The sequence below is a fragment of the Gorilla gorilla genome, chromosome 14 (assembly GCF_029281585.2).
Source record: "Gorilla gorilla gorilla isolate KB3781 chromosome 14, NHGRI_mGorGor1-v2.1_pri, whole genome shotgun sequence".
Classification (NCBI taxonomy): Eukaryota; Metazoa; Chordata; class Mammalia; order Primates; family Hominidae; genus Gorilla; species Gorilla gorilla.
This window is the reverse complement of record NC_073238.2, coordinates 96034009-96056402: the sequence shown is the minus strand read 5'-3', so window position 1 is coordinate 96056402 and position 22394 is coordinate 96034009. Positions and strand designations below refer to the sequence as shown.

Sequence of the window (22394 nt, the reverse complement as noted above, 5' to 3'; positions counted from 1 at the left end):
GATATTTTGACATTGCTTACTATATGTTGCTTCTCATTCAAGGCAATTTTCACCTGACAACTTATTTATTCTTCATAACAATCTTATGAGAAATAAAGAGAAAGAAACTGAGAAACGGAAAGTTTTGGTAACTTATACAGGTTGCACAACCAGTAAGTGGCAAAATTGGAATTCAAGTCGAAATAATCTGGCTCAGACTCCTTCCTTGATCTCAACCGAAACATCACCCACCTCATAAGATTTTTTTCAGTATTAAAGGATACACCTATAAATTTTGCTTAGAATATAGCTCCCGGCACGTGGTAAAAATGGAATAGTCTGTAGCCACTATGATCATCATTATTCAGATATTCCTTACATAGAGGATGATGCCTACTTCTCATTTTTTATTGTTTTCCTTAATTATCTGATACATTTCTAATCATTTTGTTTTTTTCTTTTTTAAACAGATGGAGTTTCGCCATGCTTCCCAGGCTGATCTTGAACTCTTGGGCTCAAGTGATCCACTCACCTCAGTCTCCCAAAGTGCTGAGATTACAGGCATGAGCCACCACACCTGGCCACATTAATAATTCTTAACATCCATTATACTTACTTCTTTTCCCTTAATTTAGTTTTATTATTCTCTACATAGTGTTAGTTTTGGTACTTCTTTTCAGGAACTGTCATATCTTTCATAGATAATTTTACTTCACTACTTCTCTAATTGCTATAATAAATATTATTCACATCCTAGATTATCTTACATATCTTTCGTCTTTTTATCAGCGGTTAGAGAGCTTCAGATGTTTTTTCTGAGTTCTGTGGTATTTTTGATCTTTGTTTTCCCTAACTGACTGCTTTTGATTTTTGGTATTTAAATTATTTGTTCCATGATTTTATGGTATTTCTGAATTTCATGATTATGTCTGAAACTCAAAGAATTCTGATCTCATATTTTTATCTTATTGATTTCTGCATTTATTTTATAAATACACTTTTCTTATGTCTCTCTTTGAGAATATTGAATTGGTGATTATATAAGGTTCCTCTCTTTATATCCTTATTCCTCAGTAACTAAATTACTGAGTTTCAACACTTTCTTTTAAAAAAAAGTTTTGTGATACATGTGTCTCCCAAATTAAGGAGATGAAATGAACTCTGACATAGATTGCATGGGACTCTTTTCATGCTTTTAGGCCTATATAAAGAAAGAAGGTTAAATGGTGGGTTATTTTAATTCTGAGCTATTAGATTAGACATTCTATAGTCTGTGAGAAGTAAAATGTGAAGCATAGCTAAGGGCAATCCAGGCAGAGAGACTATTGTAGCTGCCCAAAATGACATGCTGCAGAATCTTCACTCCTTGTATAGCACACGTACCTCTGTTAAAAATCTTCCTTTTCATACTACTTTGGGAGCAACGAGTAAGCATATTTTATACTATACAGAGCATGCCATTTTGGTGGTAGCATGGTTATAAAAATTAATATTTGGTCCCATAAATTGAATTGTAGCAAAAATTTACACCATATTCTGTCATTTCAAACTGTGCGATACTAATGTTCTCTTGTCCTTTCCTCCCAGCAGGGGTGCCTTTAACTTACATTCGAGGCAGTGTATCTTTATTTTTAATAGAAGTACATATAAGGAAATATGTACTTAATCTTTGAAAGTTTAATCACAGCTAGTCACTTACATTTAGACTCTGACATTTACTCATAAAATGTTTGCTAAAAATTTAAATGCAGAAATGGGAGTAATACATGTTTTAAAAAGCATCTACTGCAATCAGGATTCTTTACTTGTTGATATAACAGAGCCTACCATCGCTGGCCATGAGGTATTGAACATCCCCTTTTCAGATATAAGTTTATGTAAGTAATTTGCCGTAGAAACATTTCTGTTTCCTTCTGCTTTAAAAATTTTGTTATAAGTCTCAAAATCTTGTGTATTTAGTTCAATAGAATGAGCACCAAACTTGATGTCAGGGTAACATGGCTGAATTATTAGTTCTCTGGATATCTAGGCATTTTACCTGTAACCAAAGATACAATATATTAAACTTGTGTCTTTACAGAATATGAATTCAGAAAATTGGGCTTAAGAATACATAAAAATGTGTGTTTTCTTCAGGAGTAAATAAAATAATCTGTAAGAAAGTGTTTTGTTGCTCTTTATTAATTTCCTTGACATACTGCTGAGCTTTTCTTGCATGCCAGGTATAATATTAAAAATTATTCTAATATCTTAGGTATTTCCTTATCTTCAGTCATTCTTATACACAACCCACATTTATAGGCTACCACCATTTCTTAGGTACTTTTTTAATTCAACTTATGTTTAATTCATCAATATGTTAAGCTGTAATAGTCATGAGATCATGAGTTTGATGTGCCAGATTTTACACTACTCCTCAAAATGAAACATTGGTATAAAAGTAAAAAAGAAAATCCAGTTATAAAAAAATGAACAGATTGAAATGCTCTGGCTTATGAACAGTCTACCATCCAAGGCCATCCTGAAATTCACATCTTTACCAATGACCGAGCTGTGGCCAATAGCTTAGCTGTATGGTCTAGAAGCTGAGTGGCCTCAGAGTAGACAATCCATGACTGGCATTGTGGGGTGCTTCCCTTTGGCGATGCATTGCTGGTATCTGCACCATGTGGCCTATCTTCATGTTCTATGTCTAGGCTCATATCAGTTGCCAAGATCTTGTCTCTAAATATATGAAAAAGGTTGATGAGCTTACCCACATTTCTGCTGTTGCGGTAGAGAATAAGGTACCTGAACCAGCTGTCTTATCCTGTACACACCTGACTTTGGGGCATCTTAGACAAGCTCAACTATCAACTTGGAGTAGCATCACTTGGACCTCTCACTCCCATACCAGCAGACAACAGACAGCTGGACTAATTGAGAGCATAAATGGGCTAGTGAAGAAGGTCCTTCTTCGAGAATAAGCTGGCTGCTGGACTCATTCTTGACCAACATCTGCTCCTGGTGCTGGCCCATATTAACAGCTACACATTGGGGCCTGCTACTCCTCATCTCCAAGGACTTGTTGTATTTTCAAACTTTCTGCCTTGTCCTTTACTCTGCCCTGCCTATCCCAATGTGGAACAACTGGATTTTGATGTTGCCACAGCTGTTGTTGCTGGCCCCAGGACAGGGGCCCTCAACTAATGTTTCCCCTTGTCTGTCCCCTTGGGGATGCTCCCCACAACTTTGGGCCACCCTCCCATGGACACAGCATCCCTTCAAAGGCTTCTTAACTCTCTTCCTCCAGTTAATGTTACTTACCAGAATGAACATGCTACTGGCCACCCTACACATGATTCTACCTCCACCTATGGTGCCCACCATGTTGCTGCCATGCAAAGTGCTCTGAAAACCAACTCTGGAATCAACTCTTATTGAAAGCAAGCCAATTACTGGCAGCCGCGGGAACACACTGAGCCTAAAATTCTCAGAAGCTCATTGCCTGACCTTTGTTTATCACAGTAAGTTAACATGGGCAAATAATATTTGGACCCGTAGATAGACATATCCTTGCTCTTGCTATTGACACCACTGCTTTTGCTTATTAGCATTTTTCCTTCTGAGCCTCCTCTTCTGTGGGCTGTGGAACAATTGTGATGATAACACTCTGCACAATGCTCAACATTGGGAACCTTTCTGTAGGGGCCTTCCACTTTGTGGTTTGGTTACTACTAATTTCACCTCATCTGCCACAAACCCCAGATCAGCAACTGCCTCCCCTGTGCCAATGAGTACCCTTTGGGTCATTACCACCAAAAATTCAATAACTGATCAGTGAAGACAAGGCTCTGCTCATCTTACTAAAATATCAGCATCATTACATCTCCACTCTTGAAAGTCGTACCCTGCCCTGTGTTCCCACTCCTACTATCAGGAAGCTCATGAGTTGTGTTCCCATATACTGTCCCAATTACCAACTCTCAAACACCATTGCCATGCTTCTGCACTGGGACCAATCAGACCTTCTGTAGATTCATCTCCCGAAGCCCCTTCCGGAGTGGCCTGACTTGGCAGTGTCCCCTTGTCGGCCCTGCACTGATAGAATTCTACTGTGTTTACTTAGGAGAGTTTTGCCCAGATTTAACTGATCTTTTCACTTTGATTGTTTACCCTGTGGGGCCTCCATCACTGGGTTGGCAAAATGCTAACAATCACTAGTGGAGGAAGGCACTTGCTGCAACAGACCTCACAGCACCATATCCCTGATGCCTGTGTCATTCTTGTGATACGTGGAAACTGGGACATCATGGTTACTTCTTTCCCTCCCCTCAGACTCTACCAGGTGAATGATGCTGTGGGCTAATATCACTGGTTGCTTAACCATATTTGGCCTCCCTGTGTCATGTGCCTTCATCTCTGCTTACAAAAATTCCACTTTCTTCCAACACACCAGCACATAGCAAAGATTCCCTTCTGATCAGCTTCCACAGACACTCCCTCATCTTTCTTCTTAGCTTTTATTCAGACTCTTCTAATGTTGTAGCAACTTTACAGGCAAAGAGCTTTTTCTACATTCACCCAGCTCGTAACCCCAGCTCAGGTCTTTCCCATCTGCAAGGAGCTGCTTCATGAACAATCACTTCTATGCCTTGTCCTCACAAATTCACTTCAGGGAGGTCACTACCAGTGCACCTCCACACTTATCCAGCATTGCCAGGTCCCTTGCTTTGTCACGTGCATGATGAATATTAAGCACAGACTTTCTACCTGTTGGAAGATACCTTTACTGCTATCATCCGTGCTGTGCCCAGGATGGTTGCCCCTCTTGTCCTACTAACCCCAACTTCATCACTGCCTGGCAAGACTTTTACTGGTGTATTTGCCCCGTATTTTCTTGGACCACCTACAGCATCATTTCTATGGCCTGTGATGCCTGTAAACACTTGGCATCTCAGTTGTACTTGGCAGTATTCTGGAATGGACAAGACCTGAAACTTTGGTTTGATTGGTCAATCTCCACAAGCAAGCTTTGCATCTGTGACATCACCTCCAGTGCATAGTGTTTCCAGACCTTACTATGAAGTTCTGAAACCACCTGGTCTTTGTGCTCCACGCTGGTCTGCCATTGCTGTGCAGTCAAGACAACTCCAACCTGCTGCCATCAACCCTGTTCAACTTCTTTTGCCTTTCTATGTAATAGTGTTTTCCAAACCCTAGCATGCCTATTGCCTTTTGTTGCTTCAGGTGGCCAGATATTCCACATCCAATTGTGGCTTCTCCAGAACTTTTCACGAATGATCTTAGCACAGAAGCTCACAAAGCTATCCTTGCAAGAAGAGCTTAGATTCCCTTTATGACAGAAATACCTGGTAACTGACCTGGACTGAATACAGGTAAAAGAAAGGGGAAAGTGTTACCCAAACTCTGAAATTGGTCTCCAGACAGACACTCTCCTGCCAGTTGGTCATCTGAACCCCTGACTGTACCTGGCTTATGTTGCCGGTCTGCTCCTGCTATGCATCTTCTGAGTGCTGCCAGAATAAACTGCTTGAACACTAGATGGTATCTGAGATTCAACTTTGATGTGGATCAAACCTATAGGGAGAAGTTGCCTGGTAGACTAAAACCACCCAAAACCCCCAAACACAACTGTTTCTTAAATGTGAAGATATATTGACAGAGAATGTAAAAAAGTGGCAAGATTAAATGCTAATATGCAAGTCACATTATTTTTCCTTGCATGTGATTCTTCTATACCTGTTTTATGTCACTGTAAAATGATAGCATATGTCTAATTTAAATTGGAGAACCTTTGAGAATGCAAATATACTAAAACATGAGAATTCTTTCCTAGCTCATACCTGGTATAACATCATTTTCTAGTTCTTTCACAAAGAAATGAATGAATGGAAAATTAATTAACTTGTTAAGCTCTTATATGCATTAGTCAATTTGATTTTATTATTTAAAAATAATTACTAATCTTAGGTGCTATTTTTCAAAATTTTATATATGAAATTTTGAATTAAGGGAGGTTTAGCAACTGGCCATTATCAGATATTTAATAAATTGCAGATCTAAATGTCCTAAAAAGATAGACCAAAGATATCTGTTATATATATGAACCAATTAAAAGTTTCACTTTCAATAGTTATGGTGGGAAATAATATCTGGTCTTTAACTCATATAATAATAGTAAACATATAGAAATACTAGAAGTTACTCATTCATTTAATTAAAACTTAACTATTTATTTTGCATTTTCTTTTAGAGACAGGGTTTTGCTCTGTCACTCAGGCTGGAGTGCAGTGACATGATCGTAGCTCACTGTATCCTCAAATTTCTGGACTCGAACAATTCCTACCTCAAGCCTCTCAAGTAGCTAGGACTATAGGTGTATGCCACCACACTAGGCTAACCCTTCCCTCCCTCTCTTCCTTCCTTCCTTTCTCCCTTTCTCTCTCTTTCTCTCTCACTCTTTTTTCGTTTCTTTTTTTTTTTTTCAGATGAATTCTGTCTATGTTGCCCAGGCTGATCTTGAATTACTAATCTCAAGCAACACTCCTGCCTCAGCCTTCCGAAGTGCTGGGATTATATGTGTGAGCCGCCATGCTTGGCCCGCAAATATTTATTGAATACATAATTTTTGAAGTAATGAAAAACTGAAGTCCAAAGATTTTTCGTTGTGATTTAAAATAAGATTTAAAACTATTGTCATATCCCTATGGAAATGAAGCAAGTGAAGGAGTTTTGTATTATTGAGAGGTGACAGCGTGCTGGCAGTCCTCAGAGCCCTCGCTCGCTCTGGGCGCCTCCTCTGCCTGGGCTCCCACTTTGGCGGCACTTGAGGAGGCCTTCAGCCCACCACTGCACTGTGGGAGCCCCTTTCTGGGCTGGCCAAGGCCGGAGCCGGCTCCCTCAGCTTGCAGGGAGGTGTGGAGGGAGAGGCGTGAGCGGGAACCCGGGCTGCGCGCAGCGCTTGCGGGCCAGCTGGAGTTCCGGGTGGGCGTGGGCTTGGCGGCCCCGCACTTGGAGCAGCCGGCCAGCCCTGCCGGCCCCGGGCAATGAGGGGCTTAGCACCCAGGCCAGCGGCTGCGGAGGGTGTACTGGGTCCCCCAGCAGTGCCAGCCCACCAGCGCTGCGCTCGATTTCACGCCGGTCCTTAGCTGCCTTCCCGCGGGGCAGGGCTTGGGACCTGCAGCCCGCCATGCCTGAGCCTCCCATCCCCTCCGTGGGCTCCTGTGCGGCCTGAGCTTCCCCGATGATCGCCGCCCCCTGCTCCACGGCGCCCAGTCCCATCAACCACCCAAGGGCCGAATTGTGCAGGTGCAGGGCACGGGACTGGCAGGCAGCTCCACTGGCAGCCTCGGTGCGGGATCCACTGGGTGAAGCCAGCTGGGCTCCTGAGTCTGGTGGGGACGTAGAGAATCTTTATGTCTAGCTCAGGGATTGTAAATTCAGCAGCCCGCACTCTGTATCTAGCTCAAGGTTTGTAAACACACCAATCAGCACCCTGTGTCCAGCTCAGGGTTTGTGAATGCACCAATCGACACTCTGTATCTAGCTACTCTGGTGGGGCCTTGGAGAACCTTTGTGTCCACACTCTGTATCTAGCTAATCTGGTGGGGAAGTGGAGAACCTTTGTGTCTAGCTCAGGGATTGTAAACACACCAATCAGCGCCCTGTCAAAACAGACCACTGGGCTCTACCAATCAGCAGGATGTGGATGGGGGCCAGATAAGAGAATAAAAGCAGGCTGCCCGAGCCAGCAGTTGCAACCCGCTCAGGTCCCCTTCTACACTATGGAAGCTTTGTTCTTTCGCTCTTTGCAATAAATCTTGCTACTGCTCACTCTTTGGGTCCACACTGCTTTTATGAGCTGTAACACTCACCGCCAAGGTCTGCAGCTTCACTCCTGAAGCCAGCGAGACCAGGAGCCCACCTGGAGGAACCAACAACTCCAGAGGCACCGCCTTAAGAGCTTTAACACTCACCGCGAAGGTCTGCAACTTCACTCCTGAAGCCAGCGAGACCACGAGCCCACCTGGAGGAACAAACAACTCCAGAGGTGCCGCCTTAAGAGCTGTAACACTCACCGCGAAGGTCTGCAGCTTCACTCCTGAAGCCAGCGAGACCATGAGCCCACCTGGAGGAACAAACAACTCCAGAGGCGCTGCCTTAAGAGCTGTAACACTCACCGCGAAGGTCTGCAGCTTCACTCCTGAGCCAGCGAGACCACGAACCCACCAGAAGGAAGAAACTCCGAAAACATCTTAACATCAGAAGGAACAAATTCCAGACGCGCCATCTTAAGAGCTGTAACACTCACCGCGAGGGGCGTGGCTTCATTCTTGAAGTCAGTGAGACCAAGAACCCACCAATTCCGGACACATTATGACCTTTGTTTCCTGCCATGGAAGAAAATTTAAATTCCCAGGCTGAAGAAGCAAATTAGGCCTCTCAAGCAGAAACCAACAGGTAAGAAAATAATAATAATTAATAAATTTAGGGTCTTTTGTTCTTAAAATTTGTGTACTCAGGCATTGAGAATCTTTGGAACATGAGATAGGGAAAACTCATCCTTTTGTAAGAAAACCTTCAATCCTGAGGCCATGAATTTTAGCAGGAGAAGCACAGGATTAGCCTTCAGATCCTAACTCTCTTCATGGTATCACTTTAAGGAAATATCTTCAAAAATTATAGTGATTAGTTTTTATCACTGTGGGGATATTGATATTCATACCATGAAGTGATTTTTAATTAAATAAGAAAATAAATATAACAAAACTGTTGTAGCCTTGACTTAAGTTTTATTTACTATAAACAGCAATAAATTTTACTGCCTAGAAATCAAACAAGTTTTAGATCTAGTGTTTGTGTTCCTGAAGTTTATCATATGATTTTTGAGAAACATTACTTTTTATATCTACAGATTAATGTTATAGTATTGTACGTGATATACAAAAAGTGAGTGGTAGGATTAGTGAATACTGTAAGCATTTTTATGTAGCTGAGGTGTTCAAATAAGGCTTTGTACAGGGTGTTTTCTTTGCTCTTGTAGTAGTAGAAAGGGAGTTAATGCATAAATCAACTCAAAAGGTACTTTCAAAAAGGGGCATAAAATGTTTTCAGCAGGTGTATAGGGATCATGATAGAGAGAGATCCATGTAAACTTAGCAAGGTAATTCTAGAATATAGAACCTTTTGAAATATTTTGTTCAGGAATTTACACTGGTTCTTTCCATGCTTTTGAATATGCCTGCTTTACATATTACATTGAAACAGGAACTTCATTATGGTTGAAACAAACAAACAAAAAAAGCTTTTTATCACCCAAGAATATCATTATACATAAAAAAGAATAGTTATACTTTCAAGTATTCTGTAATTCTATTTACCATTTAGATTCATGTTAAAGGCATACCATTTGCATTAGTAATGTCAGGAGTACATTTTATTGCTTTGGCATCCAAATGTATTAAAACAAAAATAATTCCTTTAGTAGATTAAAATAACAATGTTTTTGTAGGTACATTTTACTACAAAAATAGCAGTAAATTCAAAGAAAATAAAATGTTAATAAAAATAAGATTTTTAAGGATTTTTTTTCTTTTGAAACAGGATCTTGCTCTGTTGCCCAGGAGTACAGTGGCAAGATCATGGCTCACTACAGCCTTGAACTGCTGGGCTCAAGCAGTTCTCCCAACTCAGTCTCCCAAGTAGCTGAGACAACAGGCATTCACCACCACAGTGGCTTTTAAAAAACTTTTTGTAGAGATGGAGTCTTGCTGTGTTGCTTAGGATAGTCTCAAACTCCTGGGCTCAAGTAATTCTCTCACCTTGGCCTCCCAAAGTGCTGGGATTATAGGTGTGAGCCACTGCATCTGGCTTAGTGTAAATTGTTTACAATAAAACACAACAAAACAATTTTGGTTAGTAGAAACAATTTGTTGTTATTTTTCACTGTAAATTTAGAACACAAAGATAAAATGCTGTAATTATTGAATTTAATATAGTGAAATGACATGTCACACCAGTTAATAAACGTTGTGATTGATAAAAAAGCAAATTCTTATTTTTTATATCAACCAAAACTATTCCTTTGTTTTGCTGCCAGTATATGTTGAACCAGTTAAGATCCACTGCAGATGGCAACATACTATCACTCATTTATCTATTCATGACTTTATTTATTTGGACTAGAGAAATGAATTCAATCATGTGATTGACATCCTGATATGGTTATTTAGAAATATTTTACTTTTTTACGTAAAGAATAAAGATTAGATTGAATGCCAGGAAATCAACAAGGAGACTACTGCAACAATGAGTTAGCAGAAGAAGAAAACGGAAGGGGGCATAGACATATAAAAAAGAAATAATAATGTGATTGAGTAATCCAATTAGATATAGGAGAGGAGAAAATTTGTTTATGTTTTCCAATATTCTCATATAAAATGTCAAATCATCACTCACTTATTTATAATCACCCCCTGTCCAATCTAAACTTAAACTTCCTTGGCTTTCCTCAATTCTTCATCTCATTCTCTTCTAATTTGTAATTGGAGTGAGTCAGTTCTATAAAGAAAACTCACTTTAGCAGTTTGAAGAAAAAAAAAGTAATTATAAAGAAAATCAGAGACTTGCACATGATCCTTCAAAGAAAATGCTAAAAATACTGAGTGAAAGTCCCATTGAGACTTTTCTGCTTCACCAACCTGACATGGGTGCCGTATTTTGCAGTACCCAAATCTTTTTTCACCACTGCTCTCAAAAGCCAGAGCCCCCCACCGCCATTGCCAAATACCAGGATTCCCAGCAGTCTCTATGCCTTCATTCTTGACCTTTAAAAAAGTGTAAATGATTAGTATCTGGGATAATGAATTCCTGACTTCTGTCTTGGGAAGCTGGACCTAATGTGACAAATACTCAACTTTAATAATGGGTTCTCAAATCAAATGACTCCAAGCAGCCAGAATGCATGGGAGAAATCCAGTTCAACACTCAATTCTGCTCATTCTTGATCAGTTACTATTTATTTGACTTTTTCAAGATATTTTCTATCTACTTTTTCCAAACTGTGAAATAGCATTACTGATAATCAACTAAGAAAATCAATTTACATAAATAGATATGATGATATAATACCTGAATTAAACTATTATTGTGAAAGTTCCATTTACATTCCAAATAAATCAAATAATTTGACATAAAGTTACACATTTTGAAATTGACTTTGCACTTATTCAACATTAATTATGTATATGTATATTAATTTTCAATTTTTGATATGGTGGATTTCTCATTTGTTGTGTATGGGTGTGTAAGTGTCTGTCTGTATAAATGTGTGTATGTGTGTTTGGAAATAAGTGGATAGCTGCTCTTAAATAGACAAGGCTCTTGAGGATAGTGAAGTTGGTTTCTGTTTATTTTATATTTTCCTATAATACTTGTATAAGTCTCCTAGAATTGCCAGAAGATATTACCACAAACTTGGTGGCTTAAAATAACAGAAAGGTATTCTCCCATAGCTTTGGAGACCAGAAGCCCCAAATCAAGCTATCAGCAGGGAAGTACTACCTCTGGAAGCTGCAATGAAGAATGCTTTTTTCCCTCTTCTGGCTTCTGGCGGCTCTGTATTACTTGGCTTCCTTGGCTTGTGGCCACATCACTCCAATCTCTGTCTCAGTCTTCACATTGCCTTTTCCTCTATGTGGGTATCTTTTGTTACCTCTTCTGCCACTTATAAGAACATTTTAGATTTAGGGCCCACCAAGTAATTCAGGATGTTCTGATCTCAAGATCTTTAATTATATCTGCATATATATTTTTTCAAATAAGGCTTTCAGGTTCACTGATGCTAGAGATTCAGATGTGGACCTGCCTTGTTGGGGGCTATGGATAAAACCACTAGAGTTTATAGAGCTATGGAGGATAATTTACAATAGTATTGAATGCCAAATTTTACCCTCACTTACTCATTTATCATTGATTCCATCAATCTCTCAGCAAATACAATAGAATATCCACTACATATGTTCCAACCCTCAAGATAGGCACTGGTGAAATACAAAAGAACAGGCAAAAATTAATGTCTCTATAAAGCTCATAAGTTGATTACCTGAAAAGCGTATAATTTATAAAATATTTATTTTGCTTCTTGAAAACCGGAAGGAGTTTATAGGAATGAATGCAGGAGGAAATGACACCTGAGTTGAGCAGTAAGAGGTGAGTGGAATAGTGTGTATCTGGGATATGAAGAGAAAAGCAATTACTTAGTAAAAATTGACATGCAAATGTTTATGAACATTTTTTGTCTATTCATTATTTCAATCCAGTACATTTGAGTATAGTAATAATTATGATAAATTTAATACATAGCTTGTACAATGATTATTATGTTTATTGCCAACATATCAAATTTATTTTTCATTGAGTAGAAACTAGTAAAACAGAGTGCAAAACTAAATCAAAGCCATTTGCAAAATAGTGCTTGTAAAAACTGACCCAATTATTTTTAAATACCAGTATTTTTTATTTAAAAATGTATGATAATATTAGAAAGACAGACATTTCTGATCATATTATATTAAAACAGTAACTGAACAAATATTATTTATGTTGGAAATGATTTTCCTGAGCTCCCAATATGTTTAATTCATGTAAATGACACTAATAATAATTATATATAGTATTATTTCTCTGAGAAGAAAGATTTTGCAGATCTTTCACATATTCTTTTGCTTAGATGACACTACACTCTCCTCAATGTTCGGAATTAAAAGGTTGTTGGAATTTGGCACTACACTGAAAAATACGATTTTGACAAATGCCTCATGAAAAAGGATTTATTTACATATATTACTATATATATAAGATAATGTAATAACACATCACGTGACATGTCAGAATGATCCAATTGCTGGAAGGGGATCACAATTCAAGGAACGTGTGCAGCCTCCAGAATTTAAAAAAGGCAAGAAGGCTGGGCGCGATGGCTCATGCCTGTAACCCCAGCAGTTTGGAGGCCGAGGCAGGTGGATCACAAGGTCAGGAGTTTGAGACCAGCCTGACCAACATGGTGAAACTTAGTCTCTACTGAAAATACAAAAATTAGCCAGGCGTGGTGGAGCATGCCTGTAATCCCAGCTACTCAGGAGGCTGAGACAGGAGAATTGTTTGAACCTGGGAAGCGGAGGTTGCAGTGAGCCAAGATCATGCCACTGCACTCCAGCCTGGGTGACAGAGCAAGAGAAAGAAAAAAGAACGAAGAAAGAAGAAAATAGAAAGAAAGAGAGAGAGAAAGAAGGAAGGAGGGGGAGAGAGAGAGAGGAAGGAAGGAAGGAAGGAAGCAAGCAAGCAAGCAAGGAAGAGGCAAGAGAGAGATTCACTCCTGGAACAGAAGAAACTGAAAGAAAATAGGTCTGGTGATACCTTGATTTTAGCCGTGTAAGACCCATTTTGGACTTCAGACCTCAATAACAATAAGATAATAAATTTTTGTGATTATAAGCAACTAAGTCTGTTGTAATATGTTACAATAGCAACGGGAAACTAACACAGATTTTGGTCACTATGTGCTAGGTAATTTTGTCGCGGATCTTTTTCCTGTAGAAGACTGAACTAATTATTAGAGCCTGACTATCAAGGAATTATTGTATTAGTTGTTTAGTTTAGGAGTAGATAACTCCTACATTGCCGGTAGAGAAGCACTTGGGAAGTCATCAACCATGGCTCAATGATTTGGTATCTAAATATTTATAACCATATATTATTCCTCTTTCCTGTGTTCTTCTCTATTATAACCAAGTGCAAGTTTGGGTAGAGCCCTACTATGAATTGTTTCTCTAAATTTTGCCACCAACATACATTTTAAAATGTATTGCTCATATTTTTTTCCATCTTGCCATGGCATGATAGTGTGACATAACTCAGTTATGTTATTTTCAAAATGAAATAGTAAAAACTAAAGATTATATTATGCTGTTGAGAGCAATATTCTTACTTGAGATTTGCAATATGTACTCTTGTCAGTGAAAGCATAAAATAACTATTTTGAGAAAATTTCTTGTGTGCTATGTATGTTACGGCTTAGTTCAGTGTTTAGTTGCCTGTTACAAGTGGTCACAATGTAATAATAATTAAATGTTAATTTAATAGCAGCATTCTGAACTAGATTAATATGAAAAATGGTGAGCCATGAAAAGCATTTGGACTATAGCATTATTGAATATTTTTAAATGTTCTCTCCTATCCCCACTGAAATAATAATTTAGTTTTACACTTTGGTGGTTAGAGGCTTAATGCTATAAGAGTTCTGGCTAATATAAATTGCATAAATCACACAAAATGTCCCAGAACACAATGCTCTGTGGCTGACGAGAACTGTATTTTTAGGCATTTTTTAAAAAGAATCGAGTCCCAGGTATTTAATCAAAGAACATAGCCAACAGTCTCTTGCTATCAATTTATATTACATGCATTATAGCTGCTGCTGCCATCAGTAAATTATCACTTTCTATAATACATTTTAAATTTCATTTGACCTTGATAAGATAAAGATATTTTTTCCTGTTGAAATTAACATGCTGTTCACAGCTTCACCTTTTGTCTTTCGAAAGTATTTGACAACACGATTGTATTTTGAAGAAATCTATGTTTTTAAATAGTCTGTGTCCTATGTGTTGATTGTAGACAATGATAAAGTGAAGACTGAATACCCATTTGTTAGGACAATTTTTCGTTCAAGAGTTTCTTGTAAAAAATAATTTGTTCTTTATTTGTCTTCTCTTTCTAAATTTTTACTATCAGGGATTCATTTTTCACTATAATCAACTCAATTATCCCTCCTTTTTAAAAGAAAGTAGAACTGCTCCTGCTACATACATTTTCTTTGCTGGGCCCAACATCTAATTAATTCCAGGAGAAAACCTCTTTTCATTAAGTAATAGCCTATATGTGGCTGGCATATTTCTAAGCCTTTCTGCAGGCAGAAGGAAATAGAATAAGTTCCAAAGAACTGTCTGAATTTACAAGCACACTGGGAAGAATCTGAGGCAAAAAGTAGATTGTACCCACCTGCAACAGGTGAGGCAGGCATTCTCCTTTCTGTGGCTCTACCTTAAATAAGCATTCATTGAGAATTCTTAATACAAAGAACAAATCTTCTTCTAACATACATGTGGTATTAGGTATTTAACAAGTACACAGCAATGATGTTGCCCTAAAGGAAATACCATGCAGTGCTTGAGAACTCAGAAAATTCCTGTTTTCAACAGGAATTTTGAAAATGAGAAACAATAAATTAAATATGAAAAACAAAAAGTTATAAATGATATATTTAATGTCACAATTTTATACTCTTCTATCTTTAACTCTATCCATTATCACTCCTTGTACACTTACTCTGAGATTATTTTCCTCATTTATTCAATTTCTGTAATTTATATCAAAATAAAATAATAGTACTTTTACATAACAATTTCCAAAGCACTTTTATATGTTATTTGTGACAATCCTTAAACTCTGGTAGAAGAATAAGTAAAAGAATTTCCTTATTCTGGCAAGAATATAAAAAATTCTGCTACATAAAGACATATGGTCAGAGAGTTAATATATTATTTATAAGTATAGTTAATAATTCGTGGGTCTTATTTGTTTTTTTTGATAGATTTTATTTTTTATAGTAGTTTCAGGTTCATAGGAAAATTAAGTGAAAGGTACAGAGATTTCCCATATACCCCAGCCCCTATACATGCACCATCTCCCTCATTATCAATATCCCCCACCAGAGCAGTATGTTTGTTACAGTTGATGAACTTATATTGATACATCATCATCACCCAAAGTCCATAGTTTACATTAGGTTTCACTCTTGTTGTCCTAGATTCTATGATTTGGGGCAAATGTAAAATACAGGTATCCACCATTACTGTATCATTCACAACAGTTTCACTGCCCTAAAGACCACCTGTGCTCTCCCTATTTATTCCTCCCTTCCCCAACCCCTGACAACCACTGATCTCAGTAATATCTCTTTGCTGTCACCTTTCCAGAATGTCACATGGTTGAAATTATACAGCATATACCATCTTCCCATTGGCTTCTTTCACTTGTTAATATACATTTGAGGCTTGATAGATTGACATTTTGGTGCTTGCAAGTTTTGGCAATCATGGTAAACATCCACATGCATGTTTTTGTGTGGACATAAGTTTTAAACTCCTTTGAATAAATACCAGAGCATGATTGATTAATCATACAGTAAGATTATGTTTAGCTTTCTAAGAAACTGCCAAACTGTCTTCCAAAGTAGTTGTACTATTTTGCATTCCCAAAAAAATGAGAATTTTGATTGCTCCAGATCCTTCCCAGCATATGACATTGTCAAGTGTTTTGGATTTTGATCATTCTAAGTGGTAGTGCATTGTTTTAATTTGTAATTCCCCAATTATGTATGATGTAGAATCTTTTTATTTTTAGCAATGTGGTTTCCATTTCCTCTTCTTGAATACTTTTTTTTTAATTTGAGGAAGATTGATTGTACTTTCAGTCATTATGCCCTCACCATGATTGGCCAATCTAATACTCTTTCTCTGAATTTTGAAACCTTAACAGCATTATTCAAATAAAGGAAATGTTTGATGCTCAATCATACGTTTGGCAGCATCTGGAAGAAACTGGACACTACAATCCTGTATTCTGGAGGAACTCTGGTCCCTGTGTTACCTGCATCTCCTTCTTTATTTTTTCTCTCAATTTTGTGAGCTCCTCTATGTTCTTCCCAGTAATTTATTTATTGCTTAAGTTAATAAAGGTTTCTTTCCCATGCTTGCATTTAAAAAAAACTTAAATAGTGAGAGATAGTCAAATAATTTGATAGTGGAAAAGATAATGTCACAGGATCTTTGGGGTGTCGCTTTTCTGGCCAGAAACCTCTGTGGCTGGTGGCACCTTTACCTGAGTTTTTGTCCTGTGTCCAGGAAGAATAAGGTACTCAGTCAAGTGGAGGGTGAGTGAGAAGAAGAGCTTTATTGCGTATTAGAACAGTTCAGAGGAGACCTGTAGTGGGTAGCTCCTCTCTGTAGGCAGGTTGTCTCATTGAGGGTTCAGCTCTCGGCAGAGAGGAGGCCCTGGAGTGGGTGGCTCCTCTCTGCAGCTGGTAGTCCCAACATCTCTGCAGATCTCTGAAGCTCTCTGCAGGAGCTACCCTCTCTGCAGCTGGTTGTCCCATCTGCTCAGCTCTGGCTGAGTCTGGGGCTTTTATGGGCCTCCAGAGGGGGAAGAAGGGCATGCTGATTGGTCCATGGGTCAAGAAAAGACACCACAAATTCCCACAAAAGTTTATGGGACTAGCAGCCCAGCCCCCAGCTTTCAGCCCCTCCCTGCCCTGAAGGTGGGGCCTCACCAGGACATGCCCCCTTCCACCCAGGAATCTGTCTGCCACCTGCTGCCACTCATGGCACTTAGAGTTGGTCCTGAATTTGCCCTGAGATCAGAGCAGGTACCAACAGCAGGGAGAAGTCAGGCAGCAGGAGCAGGAACTTCAGAGCCTATGAGAACAGGGCGGCCTTCCTGGGCCCCCAAGAGTGCAGTGATGCCTGAGTTTGCAGCTGCAGTTTGGGCAGCTGCTGTTGTGCCCAGGAGGCAGGGCTCCTAACTGCTCCCAGCCCCCTAAGAGCACAGGGAGGCTCTGATTTACAGTCACAATTTGGGCAGCTGCAGCCCCACTATGAAGGGGAGGCTCCTGCCTGTTTCATGGAGTGTGCAGCCCTGCCCACACCTCCCTGCTGCAGCTGGCATGATGGTAGTGGCAGGTCAACTGGAGCTTCTGCTGCCATCAATAGGACTAGAAGACAGATTTTCAGACACCACTTCCACTTTGCTGAGACAACTTATGCAAATAGCACAAATTTTGAAATCTGTTAAATGCTCAATAAAAAAATCCCTTAATACATACTCACACATATATCAATATTGCAATCAATAGTAAAATAAAATATAGATTTAAAAATGTGTTTTCTTCTTTCAGTATATCACAAACTCATGAAAAATTTCATAGACGTCTCAGAAGAAGCAGTGAAAAATATTGGTTCTGAGAAGCAATCATCAGCCAGTAAGTTTGTATGTCATTTGGTGCCAAACAACCTTAGGTCTTGTCCCAGTTTTATATGATTTTGACCATTCATTTAGTGTATTTAATTTCCACTATCACTTTTTACAATGGGATTATTGATTCTACTTATTTTATATGTCTGCTTTATTATTAAATATCTGACCTAAGGTCTCTAAGTGCATAATCACATTCAATGTTCACAATATTCTATGGACTTTCTAGGCTCCCACATTAAGTGATATAATGCATGTAAAATACTTACATAATACCTGAAAAATAGAAATTATCCAAAAATATTACTACTAATATTATGGAAGTTATCATGTTTATGAGGAAAATATTCATCAAATTATGAACCAAACGAATGGTTTATAAAATAAAGGAATGATCTAGTGTCTGGTAGGCATATAGTAGACACGCTTTACTGACTGATTCAATAAAAAATGAGATTTGCAATTATGGTTTTATTTTATAGTTTCATCCTCAAGCAAACTTTATTCAAGAAAGAATAACCATTTCAGCTTGTCTAAATATCAGCTCACCTTTTCACATTGTTTACCTTAATGACAAAAGAACCCTGAGAACATTGAAAATTTTTCCTGGAAAAGACATCAGTGCCAGATATCTGCAATTAAATACTGATAGTTTCACTGGCAGTTCAAGCACTTTAATGAAGTTTTAGATATCAAAATAACTCACAAGTGAGCATGTGTTTCAAAGCCAGGACCCTAGGAACAGCAATCCTGGCTTGAAATTCCACCTCCTCGTAAATTCTGGATATTAGACCTTTGTCAGATGGGTAGATTGCAAAAATTTTCTTCCATTCTGTAGGTTGCCTGTTAACTCTGATGATAGTTTCTTTTGCTGTGCAGAAGCTCTTTAGTTTAATTAGATCCTATTTGTCAATTTTGGCTTTTGTTGCAATTGTTTTTGGTGTTTTTGTCATGAAGTCTTTGCCCATGCCTGTGTCCTAAATGGTATTGCCTAGGTTTTCTTCTGGGGTTTTTATGATTTTGGGTTTTACATTTAAGTCTTTAATCCATCTTGAGTTAATTTTTGTATAAGGCATATGGAAGGGGTCCAGTTTCAGTTTTCTGCATATGGCTAGCCAGTTTTCCCAGCACTATTTACTGAATAGGATATCCTTTCCCCATTGCTTGTTTGTTGAAGATCATATGGTTATAGATGTGTAGTGTTATTTCTGAGTTCTCTGTTCTGCTCTATTGGTCTATACGCCTGTTTTGATACCAGTACTGGGATGTTTTGGTTACTTTAGCCTTGCAGTCAGGTAGCATGATGCCTCCAGCTTTGTTCTTTTTGCTTGGGATTACTGGGTATATACACAAAGGAATATAACTCATTCTACTATAAAGACACATGCACGTGTATGTTTATTGCATCACTATTTACAATAGCAAAGACATGGAACCAAACCAAATACACATCAATGACAGACTGAATAAGAAAAATGTGGTACATATACACCATGGAATACTATGCTGCCGTAAAGGAATGAGGTTATGTCCTTTGTAGGGACATAGATGAAGCTAGAAGCCAGCATCCTCAGCAAACTAACACAGGAACAGAAAACCAAACATTACATGTTCTCACTCATAAGTGGGAGTGAAACAGTGAGAACACATGGACTCAGGGAGGGGAACAACATACACTAGGGCCTGCTGGGGGGTGGGGGGGGAACTTAGAGGATGGGTCAATAGGTGCAGCATACCACTATGGCACACATATACCTATGTAACAAACCTGCACATTCTGCACATGTATCCCATTTTTTAAAGAAGAAATTAAAAAAAGTTAAAAATTCCATCTCCATCATGTATTAATTTATTAACTGTCAGCTTGAGTGAGTCACTTTTCCTTTCTTGACCCTCATTACCAAAGCATCATTTTTTTGGTTTTCTCAACATAAACTCTCCAACTTACCACCTACATCTCTTGACACTTATTATCTACATACTAACCATTTCCTTGCAAACTTGAAATAGAGGAAATCCACTTAATGAGTATAGATATTCTTTTTAAATCAAATCAATAACCTTCCCTTAATTAACCAAATTCATAAACATGTGCTCAGTTGTCATATACACATGCATAAATCTCAAATGTATACGTACTGCCCAAATCCTATCTTTTTTTTTTGAGACAGAAAAAAATATCAATGTATCATCATAGATTCACAGCATTCTGTTACTCAAATCTGCCTGCAGAGGACTATGAAGTCAGAATTAATTTAGGCAAAATTCAGTAATTTTCTCATAGAAGGTAATACTGTTTCAACCAGCCTCTTGCTTTGTCGCCCAAGCTGGAGTGCAATAGCACAAACTCGGCTCACTGCAACCTCTACCTCCCAGGTTCGAGCAATTCTTCTGCCTCAGCCTCCCAAGTAGCTTGGATTACAGGCACCCACCACCACATTCAGCTAATCTTTTGTATTTTTATCAGAGATGGGGTTTCGCCATGTTGGCCAGGCTGTTCTAGAGCTCCTGACCTCAGGTGATCCAGCAGCCTTGGCCTCCCAAAGTGCTGGGATTATAGGCCTGAGCCACCATGCCCAGCCTCAAATCCTATATTTGAGGCTCACTCTCCAGTATCTAATTGCCTCCTAAAAATAGTCACCAGTTTCTTAAACTTGCAATACAAATCAACATGCCTAAAATTATAATATTCTCTTCCCAAATATAGATTTTCCCTACCATTTATTCACTCTCCACATTTCAGCCAGAGCAAATTTTTAAAGTTTAAATCTGAGTTTAAATCTGAAAGTCTTTTGATATCTGTCATTGCTTAGCCAATTGACCACATATAATTGAAATGTAAAGTACTAGTGTTCCCAGGAAGAAGAACAAACAAATACTCAGTGTCTGCCACATTATTACCAGCACACATTATTTACAATAAGGTATGGTACTTTTTGAATGCCTGCCAAATACTGAACATGTTGCTATGAGATTTGCTTGTACAGTACAGTTCAAATTTGTTTGCTTGTGGTAGGAGAATCATTAGAGTAGTCACCTTGGTTGTTTTAGGAAGTCTAGTAATAATAGTGTCTAGAAATGGTAATGTTCAAGAACTTATGAAGGTAGCCAGAGAGCTTATTTATCCAATGTGGTGAAGGAATCAGAAGTTTGGGTTGGAATAGTTGTAAAGATGTTTCTCAAGCATTGGGATATAGGAGCCATGGAGGCAAGAGGAGAGTGGGTCTGAGTACATGTGGAAAAAGACAATAAACATGGTTGACTTTTTTCAGTTTGTATCAAGTTGAGTAGAACTATATGAGTTCCTTAGTCTTTCAGATGTCTGTGGTTGAAACAGTATTTCCTTCTATGAGAAAATTACTGAATTTTGCCTAAATTCATTCTGACTTCATAGTCTTCTGCAGGCAGATTTGAGTAACAAAAAGTTATGAATCCATGATGATTCATTGAGATTATTCTTTTTAATATTTGTTTTTTAAGATCTTGTCTATGGATTATCAGTGCTCTGGGGCCAAGGTGGGCAGAATTCAGAAAAACGGCTATATATTGAACAAAAAACTAAACATTAAGAGCTTCGGTCTAGGAAATGAAGATGCTGGTGATGACAAAGCCACCTCATGATAACATACTCTTTGCAATCATTCTCCCACTTTGTTACTCTCCTTCAAAGCTTAGCCCAGAAATCACCTATTCACTAATTCAATCTATTGCTGTCAGACTTTTGGCTTCCCGCCATCACTTTCATATCAGTAAAACTGACCTTGTCAGAGTCATTGAGAGTCTCCAGATGTTCCTCTATGGCAGTGGAATTCTAAACCTTTGACCCCTTTCCCATTCCAGAAACTCCTTCTTAGTATCATATGCCCTTGATTTTCATCTTAACTCTCTGATGTACCCTTTACAGCTTTCCTCCAGGTTCTTCTCTCCCATCTATTCTGTAAATGTCAGAGATGCTAATATTTTGTCTTTCTTCATTTTCCTTGTGTTCTCTTCTCTCATTTACTAGCTCTGAAAATTAGCCTTGTGGGGTCTTTGCTTGTTCATCTAAAAAAAAAATAGGGAGATAGGAAATATTTAATCTATAGAATTTCTGTGAAAATTAAATGGGTTAATACATCTAGAGCTTTTAGAACAGTTTCTGGCAAATGTGAAGCATTCATAAAATGTTTGGCTATTTGATTTTTAGAAATCAATAGATAGTTTCTCTGCTTACATACAATTTGTTGTAAAGATGTCATAGGAATAGCTGATTGCTTACAATTATTAAACTATTTTGCATCTGCTGAAGTGACATATATATGTACATATGTAGAAATAAAATT

The 22394-nt window shown here is 38.3% G+C and overlaps 1 long non-coding RNA gene across 3 annotated transcripts in view; it reads right to left on the bottom strand.

Annotated features, from left to right (window-relative positions):
• Positions 1-21581: 21581 nt before the first annotated feature.
• Positions 21582-22394, bottom strand: part of LOC129526273 (uncharacterized) — a 68563-nt gene continuing 67750 nt past the window's right edge. For all 3 annotated transcript variants that reach the window (XR_010130688.1, XR_010130687.1, XR_008670908.1), the window contains one exon: positions 21582-22116. This is a non-coding gene — a long non-coding RNA (uncharacterized lncRNA). The remainder of the gene's footprint in view (positions 22117-22394) is intronic.